This window comes from Aquarana catesbeiana, linkage group LG13 (assembly GCF_042186555.1).
Source record: "Aquarana catesbeiana isolate 2022-GZ linkage group LG13, ASM4218655v1, whole genome shotgun sequence".
In the NCBI taxonomy this organism is placed as follows: domain Eukaryota; kingdom Metazoa; phylum Chordata; class Amphibia; order Anura; family Ranidae; genus Aquarana; species Aquarana catesbeiana.
In genome coordinates, this window is record NC_133336.1 from 54,456,220 (window position 1) to 54,469,556 (window position 13,337).

At 45.1% G+C, this 13,337-nt stretch overlaps 1 long non-coding RNA gene across 1 annotated transcript in view; it reads right to left on the minus strand.

Annotated features, from left to right (window-relative positions):
* Window positions 1-13,337, minus strand: part of LOC141117085 (uncharacterized) — a 40,479-nt gene that overhangs the window by 7,064 nt on the left and 20,078 nt on the right. The gene's annotated exons all lie outside the window — the stretch shown is intronic.

Consider the following 13,337-nt stretch of genomic DNA (forward strand, 5'->3'; position numbering starts at 1 on the left):
TCCCTCCATCAGTGGCTACAATGTTGCAGCAGGAAGGATTCCTCTATCCACCTCACTTGTGTGGATGGAGAAATCCATCTGCCTTCTTGCCCACTGGCTGATCAAAAAAAAAAAAAGAATTCCATCTATATGGCCAGCTTAACTCTTCACTACTGCATTAAAAAAATTGAGACTTTAAAGATATGTTTTATGAGCAATATGAATTACAGTAAAACCTTGGATTGCGAGCAAAATTCGTTCCAGAAACATACTTGTAATCCAAAGCACTTGTAAATCAAAGCAAATTTCCTGATAAGAAATAATGGAAACTCAAATAATTCGCTCCACAACCATTTATTCATAAGTCCTTCTTCAGTTTATAGTCCATATAAAAAGATTATAGCAATGTGATAGGTTGTGTAACCATAAAATGTCCATCCACAAATGGAAACCTCCACGAGTGGATTAAAAGCAAAATCCAGCAGGAGCTACAGAGTATAAAAGAGAAGAGAGGCACCTTTAAGTGTAGCAATATGTTGCTAAATGTTTTACCTTCATTAAATGTAACCATATTGCTACACTTAAAGGCCCCTCTCTTCTCTTTTATACTCAGTTGTGACACGACGCTACTTATCAAGACATCGCTTGTATATCAAGTCAAAGTTTATTTGGAAATTTTGCTTGTTTTGCAAAACTCTCTCAAACCAAGTTACACTCAAACCAAGGTTTTACTGTATTAATATACAGGATGTATATAGTGCCACCAATTTGTGCAGCACTTTACAATATGTTTGCTATTTATCTCTGGCCTTAAGGTTGAACTACAGTCAAACAGCTAAAAACACAAGTAAAACGCAAATGGCTTCACTGTGGCCATGCTGCTGCTTTAAAAAAACAAAATTGCACATTATGCTCCGCTTGCCTTGGGGCTTCAAATGCATTAAAAATAAGGAACACCAGGAGGAGACTACATGATATTTCTAAGTCATGTTACCGGCCTCACTTGCATATGGAAAGAGGGAATGCGGATTATTTTGAATGTTGGGAATTCTATCATTTTATGCTGTATCCACAAATACTTGTTCTGTACCTGTCAATTGCTGTGTGTTTACCAACATTTTTATTATTTTTTTTTCTAAAATAATACTTTCTTATATAATACAGTTGCTATTATTCAAATTTAATGTGCACCTTGAAAATCCCATTCCCTCTTTCCATATACCACACACTCCACGCCATGGCATTTTATGAATGGGCTGCAAAATGCAGCCCTTGTTGAGTCACCCAGCAGTTTATAGTGGAAGAGCAGATTATAAATAAGCCCCTTGGCTTGTCTCCTGTTTGGCTGTGCAGTGTGGAAAATGTGATCCCTCTAAATTTCCAGGTATGTACGGCTCTTTCTATCCAAAATGTAGTATTCTAGGTCTTCTTGGGACACTTGACCATCTTGTGTGCCAAGGAAATACCTTTGTTCAAAAAAACAAAAAATGAAGGAAGACAATACCTACAGCATGAAGGGTAATTGGAATGAGAATCTTAAAGCGGAGCTCCACCGAAAAAATATATGTTAAAAGCCAGCAGCTACAAATACTGCTAATATATGGACACCTACCTGTCCAGGGAGCCCGCGATGTCGGCAGCTGAAGCCGATCTGTCCATCGGCTCTCAGCTGCTGCCGCTGCCATCCTCGGTAAGGGAATAAGGAAGTGAAGTCGTGTGGCTTCACTTCCTGGTTCCCTACTGCGCGAGTCCTCTCTGGTCCCTGCTGTGTTCTGGGACCTGTGTGTCCCCCAGAATACAGCGGGGGAGGACAGGGTAGGCGCCGGAAGTGGCGTAGGTCACTGCAAGCACCGCAGTGATCTATGCCAGGAAGTGGGAGCAAATACCTGTATTAGACAGGTATCTGCTCCCTCCTCCCCCCTGAAAGGTGCCAAATGTGACACCGGAGGGGGGGAGGAATCCAAAAAGTGGAAGTTCCATTCTTAATTTCTTCTTTAAATTTTTTTTGTTTGTTGTGCCTCCATCGCTTGCTAAATAAGATATAGGAATTGTGAGTGGGCACTGATTGGCAGCTGCCTGGGCACAGATTAGTATTTCCCTGGTGGTCCAGTGTGGATGGCTTCCCTGGTGGTCCTGGGCAGCTTCCCTGGTGGTCCTTAGTGGGATCCGTGCCGGAATCTGTGCCGCCCGCCATATAGCAGAATGACGGCGGCAAAGTGGTTTTAATACCCTGACTGGGCTTCATATGACGTCCGCAGGATATTGAGCCGCTGTGCGCCCCCGGTGGCGCGCATCGCGGTGATCGTTGTTGCGGGGTGTCAGTCTGACACCCCGCAACACCGATCTAGGTAATGAGTCCCTGACGGAGACTCTTTACCACGTGATCAGCCGTGTCCAATCACGGCTGATCACGATGTAAATAGGAAGAGCCAGTAATCGGCTTTTCCTCAGACGCGAGTAGAGGAGAGCCAATCGGCTGCTCTCCTGACGGGGGGGGGGGTCTGTACTGATTGTTTATCAGCACAGCCCCCCCCTCGGATCCCACTAAGGACCACCAGGGAAACCATCCACACTGGACCACCAGGTATGCCCCCTAGACCCCCAGGGAAATACTATTCAGTGCCCAGGCAGCTGCCAATCAGTGCCCACTCACAATGCCTACCACTGCCAGTGCCACCAGGGATGCCTATCAGTGCCACGTATCAGTGCCACCCATAAGAACCCATCTTTGCAGCCTTTCAGTGCTCATCAGTGTCGCCTATCATTGCCCACCAGTGCCATCCATGAGTGCCCACCAGTGCCATCCATGAGTGCCCATCAGTGATGCCTATCAATGCCCATCCGTGCTGCATATCAGTGCCGCCTACCAGTGCTCATCATCTGTGCTGCCTTATCAGTGCCCATCAGTAAAAGAGAAAACTTACTTATTTACAAAAATTTTTAACAGAAACTAAAGCAAAACTTTCATTTTTTTTTCAAAATTTTCGGTCTTTTTTTATTTGTTTAGCAAAAAATAAAAACCGCAGAGGTGATCAAATACCACCAAAAGAAAGCTCTATTTGTTGGAACAAAATGATAAAAAAAATTGTTTGAGTACAGTGTAGCATGACCGCACAATTGTCATTCAAATTGCGACAGCGCTGAAAGCTGAAAATTGGCCTGGGCGGGAAGGTGTCTAAGTGCCTGGTATTGAAGTGGTTAAGGAAAAAAAAACTTACATTTTAAATGCCCATCAATGCAGCCTTATCACTGTCCATCTGCAGCCTACCCCAGTGTCCATCTGCAGCCAACAAATAAAAAAAAAAAGACCAAAAATTTTGAAAAAAAACAAGTTTTTCTTTGTTTCTGTTAAAATTTTTTGTAAATAAGTACGTTTTCTTCTTCAACGACGGGCACTGATACGGTGGCACTAATGGGCACCGATAAGGTGACACCAATGAGGTGGCACTGATAGGCGCAACTGGTATGCGGCACTGATGGGTGGCACAGGTGGGCACTGATGGGCATGGATAGGCACTGACAGGTGGCACCGATGGGTCAAAACGTCACTTCCCCCCCATACGTCCTAAAGGCTAATTTTCAGTCATTTTTTTAAATGACTTATTTTTATTTTTTTTATTGCATTTTAGTGTAAATATGAGATCTGAGGTCTTTTTGACCCCAGATCTCATATTTAAAGAGGACCTGTCATGCTTTTTTCTATTACAAGGGATGTTTTCCTTGTAATAGGAATAAAAGTGACACAATTTTATTATTTTTTTTTTTTAAACAGTGTAAAAATAAATAAAATCATATAAAATAAGAAAAAAAAAAAGTTAAACGCCCTGTCCCGACGAGCTCGCGCGCAGAAGCGATTGTATACGTGAGTAGCGCCCGCATATGAAAACGGTGGTCAAACCACACATGTGAGGTATAGCCACGATCGTTAGAGCGAGAGCAATAATTCTAGCCCTAGACCTCCTCTGTAACGCAAAACATGCAACCTGTAGAATTTTGTAAACGTCGCCTATGGAGATTTTTGAGGGTAAAAGTTTGATGCCATTCCACGAGCGGGCGCAATTTTGAAGCGTGACATGTTGGGTATCGATTTACTCGGCGTAACATTATCTTTCACAATATAAAAAAATTGGGCTAACTTTACTGTTGTCTTATTTTTTTTATTCAAAAAAGTGAATTTTTTCCAAAAAAAGCACGCTTGTAAGACCGCTGCGCAAATACGGTGTGAAAAAAAGTATTGCAATGACCGCCATTTTATTCTCTAGGGTGTTAGAAAAAAAACAATATATAATGTTTGGGGGTTCTAAGTAATTTTCTAGCAAAAAAAGAATGTTTTAAACAGGTAAACACCTAAATTCCAAAACAAGGCTGGTCCTTAAGTGGTTAAAGGAGCCACATCCTTGTTTTTTAGATTTGTATACGAAGCCTGCTGGCTGAATTTCAAAACCAGGATGAGGCTCCTTTAAGAAAATTTGTCAGTTAGAGATTTGAAAAACAAACGTTGCCATGACAACACTGCACCTGTGATGTCATCGGCTGCTTCCATATACTCTGCACTCTGGCAGGGTTCATGCCATTTGCTTTGTTGACTTTGAACGGTTAACACAAGCTGCTCTGTCTGGCGTGTTTTTTCTTGCAGTTTGATCTGATTTTATCCGATTTGATTGCAAATTTTATCCTCGCCCATTTCAAGCGTGTTTCATTATTCTTCATAATGAACCGATTTAACCTTAAAAAGGTTTTTTCTCAAAATACCACCAAAGAGAATCCCATTGGAAGACTTCCAATGGAAGGAGATATCAGTGTAAATCCACCCAAGAAGCCCACAAGAATGAAGAGGAGTCCCGGGGCTTTTGTGAGAGGTTGTATCAGAGCCGTTGTTCGATGCTTCGGCCGTAAAGTCAATGGCCACCAGCAGAACACAGAAGACCTGAATGGTAAGTCTTGTGGATATTAATAGATACAAAGATAAAAGAAACCCTTTCATTGGATCCTTTTTCCTCATTAATGACGGGTCACGTTCCCATAGTTACAGATGTATTTTTTTTTTTTTTTTTTGCTTGTTTTTTAGCAAATTTTTTTTAGCAAATTCTTTTTTATTAAGTTTTTAGTTACAATGAACACAACCCATGTACTTATTGTCTCATCATAATAAATTCCGGCTTTTCTATGTTTACGGTCTCTGTAATTGCAAAGTTTTTTTTTTTTGGAAAAAAATCAATAAAAATGTATATACCACTTAACAACCGGCCCATAGCCAAATGACGGCTACAGGGCGGTTGTTTAACTCTGGGAGGACGTCCTCCCAGAATTCTGCTCTCGCGCGCCCCCTAGTGCGCGCACTCGAGAGCATCCAGAGGACCCGGCGCATCACGGATCCCGGTAAACGGCCGCTCATCGCGGCCGTTTACCATGTGATCGCTCCGTCAAATGACGGAGCGATCACATGTAAACAAACCGGCGTCATCTGATGACGCCGGTTCCTCTCCTCCCCTCTGTTTACCGATCGGTACACTGTGAGCGGAGAAGGGGATGGATGGATGGCTGCAGCGCTGTGGGCTGGATGTGTAGTGCCCACAGCGCTGCACAGAGACATCCAGCCATCCATCCATCCATGCTCAGCCATCCCCACTACTCTGCATGCCCTGCAATGCTCTGCAATGCCCTCTGCAATGCCCCACAGTACTCTGGTATGCCCCACAATACCCCTGCAATACCCCTGCCATACCCTGCAATACCCCTGCCATACTCTGCCATACCCTGCAATACCCCTGCAATACTCTGCCATACCCTGCAATACCCCTGCAATACGCTGCCATACTCCGCAATACTCTGCCATACCCTGCAATACCCCGCCATACTCTGCCATACCCCGCCATATTCCGCCATACCCTGGAATACCCCGCAATACTCTGCCATACCCTGCAATACCCCGCAATACTCTGCCATACCCCACAATACTCTGCCATACCCCGCAATACTCTGCCATACCCCGCAATACTCTGCCATACCCCGCAATACTCTGCCATACCCCGCAATACCCAGCCATACTCAGTGATACCCAGCCATACTCAGTGATACCCAGCCATACTCAGTGATACCCAGCCATACTCAGTGATACCCAGCCATACTCAGTGATACCCAGCCATACTCTGCAATACTCAGTGATACCCAGCCACACTCTGCAATACTCAGTGATACCCAGCCACACTCTGCAATACTCAGTGATACCCAGCCACACTCTGCAATACTCAGTGATACCCAGCCACACTCTGCAATACTCAGTGATACCCAGCCATACTCTGCAATACTCAGTGATACCCAGCCATACTCTGCAATACTCAGTGATACCCAGCCATACTCTGCCATACCCAGCCATGCTCTGCAATACCCCGCAAAAATCTGCAATACTCTGCCATAACCCGCAATACTCTGCAATACCCCGCAATACCCAGCCATACTCTGCAATACTCGGTGATACCCAGTCATACTCTGCCATACCCAGTCATACTCGGCGATACCCAGTCATACTCGGCGATACTCTGCAATACCCAGCCATGCTCAGCCATACTCGGCCATGCTCAGCCATACCCGGCCTCTGTATGTGGCCAGGCTGTGGAAGTCTCACACATGTGGTATCGCCGTACTCAGGAGGAGTAGGAGAATCTATTTTGGGGTGTCATTTTTGGTATGTACATGCTATGTGTTAGAAATATTGTATAAATGGACAACTTTGTGTTAAAAAAAAAAAAGCGTTTTAACCACTTCCGGCCTTCCGTCATACGACGTCCTTGACTTTGTGCGGGGATATCTGAATGATGGGTGCAGCTACAGGCATCATTCAGATATCATCTTTTTCAGCCGGCGATTCCCTACACCATAAGAATGATCATAGCGGCTGTTACACTGCTTGATCGTTCTTACGGGAGGCGAGAGGGGACGTCCCCCCTCCCGCCGCCCTCCGATGCTTCTACCGACTCACCGCTACGATCTAAGCCAGGATCTTTTTTTTTTTTTTTATTTCAGGCACAGCCTAGAGGTGCGATTTGGGGTCTTATTGACCCCATATCTCACTGTAAAGAGGACCTGTCATGCCATATTCCTATTACAAGGGATGTTTACATTCCTTGTAATAGGAATAAAAATGATCAAAAAATTTTTTGGGGGGAAAAAAGTGTCAAACTAAAATAAATAAAGTAAAATGAACAATAAAAAAAAATAAAATTTTTTTTAAAGCGCCCCTGTCCGTGTGCTCGCATGCAGAAGCGAACGCATACGTAAGTCCCGCCCACATATGAAAACGGTGTTCAAACCACACATGTGAGGTATCGCTACGATCGGTAGAGCGAGAGCAATCATTTTGGCCCTAGACCTCCTCTGTAACTCAAAATTTGTAACCAGTAAAAAATTTTAAAGCGTCGCCTATGGGGATTTTTAAGTGGCGAAGTTTGGCGCCATTCCACAAGCGTGTGCAATTTTGAAAGGTGACATGTTAGGTATCTATTTACTTGGCGTAACTTCATCTTTCATATTATGCAAAAACATTGGGCTAACCTTACTGTTTTGTTTTTTTTTTAAAGCAAAAAACATTTTTTTTTCCAAAAAAAAGCGTTCGAAAAATTGCTGCGCAAATATCGTGCGAGATAAAAAGTTGCAATGACCGCCATTGTATTCTCTAGGGTCTTTGCTAAAAAAAACATATATAATGTTTTGGGGTTCTATGTAATTTTCTAGCAAATAAATGATGATTTTTACATGTAGGAGAGAAATGTCAGAATTGGCATGGGTGCTCCAGAATGCCTGAAGGTGCTCCCCTGCATGTTGGGCCTCTGTATGTGGCCACGCTGTGTAAAAGTCTCACACATGTGGTATTGCCATACTCAGGAGTAATAGCAGAATGTGTTTTGGGGTGTAATTTGTGGTATGCATATGCTGTGTGTGAGAAATAACCTGCTAATATGACAATTTTGTGAAAAAAAAAAAAAAGAAAAAAAAAAAAAAACTTGATTTTGCAAAGAATTGTGGGAAAAAATGACAACTTCAAAAAACTCACCATGCCTCTTTCTAAATACATTGGAATGTCTTCTTTCCAAAAAGGGGTCATTTGGGGGGTATTTGTACTTTTCTGGCATGTTAGGGTCTCAAGAAATGAGATAGGCCGTCAGTACTTCAGGTGTGATCAATTTTCAGATATTGGCACCATAGCTTGTGGACGCTATAACTTTCACAAAGACCAAATAATATACACTAATTTGGGTTATTTTTACCAAAGATATGTAGCGGTATAAATTTTGGCCAAAATATATGAAGAAAAATTACGAATTTTCAAAATTTTATAACAGAAACGAAGAAAAATAATTTTTTTTTTACAGATTTTTCTTTTATAGCGCAAAAAATAAAGAACCCAGTGGTGATTAAATACCACCAAAAGAAAGCTCTATTTGTGTGAAAAAAAGGACAAAAAATTCATATAGATACAGTGTTGCATGACTGAGTAATTGTCATTCAAAATGTGAGAGCACCAAAAGCTGATAATTGGTCTGGTTATTAAGGGGGTTTAAGTGCCCAGTGGTTAAAAGGTAACTTTTATAATAAAATAGTCATAAAAGCGGTGCTATTTACGAGAATAATGATTGTTATTTCAACATTATATGATAGAAAGAGATAGATTTTTTTTAATCATATATGTGGTTGGAACTCCGCTTTAAGAAAAAAAAAAAACTCATAACATTGTATCCAACTAATATCTTTATCTCCCAACCCCATCATTCAAGTTTTTACACTGTTATATTTAGAGGTTCATAAATATCTGACGTAATAAAAGGTCAATACATCATCACAACTATATCTGTCCTCAAACCCCTTGTGCCACTCTACCTAATTGATGGTTGTGCGTGCTGAACCCATGGTAGTCAGTCACATCCCCCACACCTTACCACATTTTTTCTGGGCAGTTCAAGTCCGCTTTTCCCAACACTCTCTATTATTGGCCAGCAAAGTGCAAAAAAAAAAAAAATTAAATAAATGTTGATGTCAATCTCAAAAAATTGGATGGATTTCTGTCCAGCAGTGTCATGGAGACGAGTGGGCTCCATCTTAGCCTCACTCGTCTCCAGGCACAGAAGGGAGACGGACGCGATCGCCTCCGCTGCTACCGACGGCTCCGGTAAGCGGCGGAGGGCACCGAATTGCGGCGGGAGGGGGGCCCTATCCCGCCACCGATAAAAGTGATCTCAATCTTTATTAATGTTCATCTATTGAAAAATAAACAATTGTCCGCTCACCACTTCCTACGATCACTGTAAATGAATCGCCACGATATAAGAGAAGAGTGGTTTTAGATGCTGAACGCTGATAGTTGTAGTTCTTCCAAAGCATTTGCTTCCTTGTAGATTCTTAGGCCCCTTTCGCTCCGTTGATCCCCGCTGAGCCGGCGGATGACAGGTCCGTCTCCGCTCACTGTGGAGAGACGGACCTGTCAGATCTCTGCTCTCCTCTATGGGGGTTTGGATGAAAATGGATCCGCCTGTTCGTTTTCATCCGATCCGGCAGACGGATGGAAAATAGGGTTTCCACCTGTCTGAATTTAGCGGAGCGGATCGGATGTCAGCGGACATGTCACTGCTGACATCCGTCGCTCCATAGAACTGTATGGAACGTCCGTTAAGGTCTGCCTAAACAACTGACGATGGCCGGTCAGCAAGTGGTTAAATGTGTGGTGTCCTCTGAACAGCAATCCACATTCAGGTCGCTCTTCAGAGGGCATTTGACAGGTGGTAAGGAGGTGTTATATTGCCTCCTCACCACCTGTTTAAACACGACGTTAACGTTATATACACATATTTGATCTCTGTGTGCTGTGCAAGTTTTAAACCCCTTACACTGTTAGTAAAATGTTGGTAAATGTTAGTAAAATGTTGTCACACTCTGATTTCTTCACAGAGCACACCACCTCCTTTTTCTCTGCTGGCTGAATGTGAGCTGGGGGGCAGGCTCAGGTCCTGGCTCTTTTAGGTGGAGGGGGCCCAGTCATGCAAGCTGTATGGGGCCCCCATGATTTCTAACAGCGGCCCTGGGTGTGGGCGAATGGCCCTGAAAGCAGACAGTGCATGTCATATTAGGAGGAGTGGCTGCATGTGTGCAGCTGTGCGTTCTAATCATTTTCAGTGGACTGCCTGCATGCAGCACCTGGAAGTTACAAATACTGCCAAAACGGCCCCTTCATGCTATATGGACCTCATCACCCTTGTAAACACAGCCATAAAGACAGAAAAAACGAATACATATAAAACAGCGCTAATTAATTATCCGTGAGCATTTTAATATGCACTATCCCTTTAACCTAAGTGCTGTAACTAAAAGTGTCTGTGCTCCTAAAGCCAGCAATAGACAGTTCAAATCTCGGCCCATTCAGCAAAGACCAGCCGAAATTCTAACCATGTACGGGCAGGCTTTGTACGGGCTGGGTACAACCACCCCGTCTGATTTTTCATGTGATTATTGCCAGCCAGTGGGTCAGGATGAGTGGCAGGCAACCAGCATTTTATATGAAGGCCAACAATAGTCATCCTTGTGCCCATGTCATGTTCACTTAATTCATTGTCCCTGGCACAAGAGTTTTGAACTTTTCTCTCTATAATTTGATGTTATACAAAGAAAAATATATGAAATGTAGGTGAAGGTGCTAAATCTAATTCCTCTCTTTTTTTTATTGAAGATGTACGCGGTATTTACTGCAGAGATGGCTCAAATGGCAGGCCTGACGACCATCACATTGAGACGCTGCCAAAAAGCGACATTCAAATTGAGACTCCACCAGAGTGCGACCTAGACATGGCCACACCAGAATGTGACCTGGGCATGGCGACTCCACCAGAGTGCGACCTGGACATGGCCACTCCACCAGAGTGCGACCTGGACATGGCCACTCCACCAGAGTGCGACCTGGACATGGCCACACCAGAATGCGACCTGGACATGGCGCCTCCACCAGAATGCGACCTGGACATGGTGCCTCCACCAGAATGCGACCTGGACATGGCGCCTCCACCAGAGTGCGACCTGGACATGGCGCCTCCACCAGAGGGCGACCTGGACATGGCCACTCCACCAGAGTGCGACCAAGACATGGCCACTCCACCAGAGAGCCACCTAGACATGGCCACTCCACCAGAGTGCCACCTAGACATGGCCACTCCACCAGAGAGCCACCTAGACATGGCCACTCCACCAGAGAGCCACCTAGACATGGCCACTCCACCAGAGAGCCACCTAGACATGGCCACTCCACCAGAGTGCCACCTAGACATGGCCACTCCACCAGAGTGCCACCTAGACATGGCCACTCCACCAGAGTGCCACCTAGACATGGCCACTCCACCAGAGTGCCACCTAGACATGGCCACTCCACCAGAGTTTGACGTCCACAAGGAGACTCCACCAGAGTGCGATTTCCACAAGGAGACTCCACCAAAACGTAGTGATCGCTCTCTGCTGCCCCAAGAAAGCGACATTGACACAGAGACGCCACGAAAAAGTGTCAGTCTATGTCAGAAAGCAAAAAAGAAAGAAATTCAAAGACCAGAAATGTCATCAGCCCCCCATGCAGAAGAATCCTCGATCATTACAGAACCGGACAAAAGAAAAAGAAAGAGAAAGAAAAACAAAAATAGAAAAAATAAAGGACAGTATGAGTGCAGCCTAGACATGGCCACTCCAGCAGAGTGCGGCCTAGACATGGCCGCTCCACCAGAGGGCGACCAAGACATGGCCGCTCCACCAGAGGGCGACCAAGACATGGCCGCTCCACCAGAGTGCGACCAAGACATGGCCGCTCCACTAGAGTGCGACCAAGACATGGCCGCTCCACCAGAGAGCGACCTAGACATGGCCGCTCCACCAGAGAGCGACCTAGACATGGCCGCTCCACCAGAGAGCGACCTAGACATGGCCGCTCCACCAGAAAGCGACATAGACATGGGCGCTCCACCAGAGAGCGACCTAGACATGGGCGCTCCACCAGAGAGCGACCTAGACATGGGCGCTCCACCAGAGAGCGACCTAGACATGGCCGCTCCACCAGAATGCGACCAAGACATGGTCGCTCCACCAGAGTGCGACCTTGACATGGCCGCTCCACCAGAGAGCGATCTAGACATGGCCGCTACACCAGAGAGCGACCTAGACATGGCCGCTACACCAGAGAGCGACCTAGACATGGCCGCTACACCAGAGAGCGACCTAGACATGGCCCCTCCAGCAGAGTGTGACCTAGACATGGCCACTCCACCAGAGTGTGACCTAGACATGGCCACTCCACCAGAGGGCGACATTCACAAGGAGTTTCCACCAGATTTCAACTGGCAGACCTACTTTAAGTGCTACAGAAAACATCGTGTTCGCTTTATGCTTCCTTCAGAAAGTGATGATGACACGGAGACTCCACTGAGTCTCACTAATACTCAACAAAAACATAGTGTCCTCGTTCAGAAAGCATTAAAGAAACCCTGTCAGCAGGGGACTCCATCAAAACGTCGTAAACGCTCTATGCTTCCTCCAGAAAGCGACGTTGACACTGTGACTCCACTAAAAAGTTGCCTTCGCCGTCAGCAAACAAATAAGAAGGAAATTCAAAAACCAGAAGTGTCATCAGCCCCCCCCTGCAGAAGAACCCTCAAACATGAAAGACAGAAGAAAAAGAACCAGAAAAAGAACCAAAAATAGAAATTCCTTTTCTGCATGTGTGAGATGGCCTGACTGTGAGGGGAGATTGGAGGCCAGTAGACTTTTTTTTCTAGCAATGTAGTTGGACAAAGAAGATAATTGGCTTTTCCCTAGAAGAAGATTCAACAAAAAGTCTGAGGAACCCTCCTAGGGACCAGGTACAGCTGTACCAACACAGGTCCCTACACTGGTGGCGGCTGCCACTCCAGTAACCGGAGGGTCCTCCCATCAGCCCTCTATTTCCCTTTCTGCTGCTTCTGAATCCCCAACTATCAATGTAGCTGGACAAATAAGACAATAGGCTGTTCTCAGAAGAAGACTCAACAAAAAGTCTGAGGAACCCTCCTAGGGACCAGGTACGGCTGTACCAACACAGGTTCCTACACTGGTGGCGGCTGCCACTCCAGTACCCGGAGGGTCTTCCCATCAGCCCACCATTTTCGTTTATGGAGCTTCGGAATCACCAACTATCAATGTAGCTGGACAAAAAAGCCAATTGGCTGTTCCTAGAAGAAGACTCAACAAAAAGTCTGAGGAACCCTCCCAAGGACCAGGTACGGCTGTACCAACATACATCCCTACACTGGTGGCGGCTGCCAGTAATCTGAGGGTCTTCCCATCAGCCCTTCATTTACCTT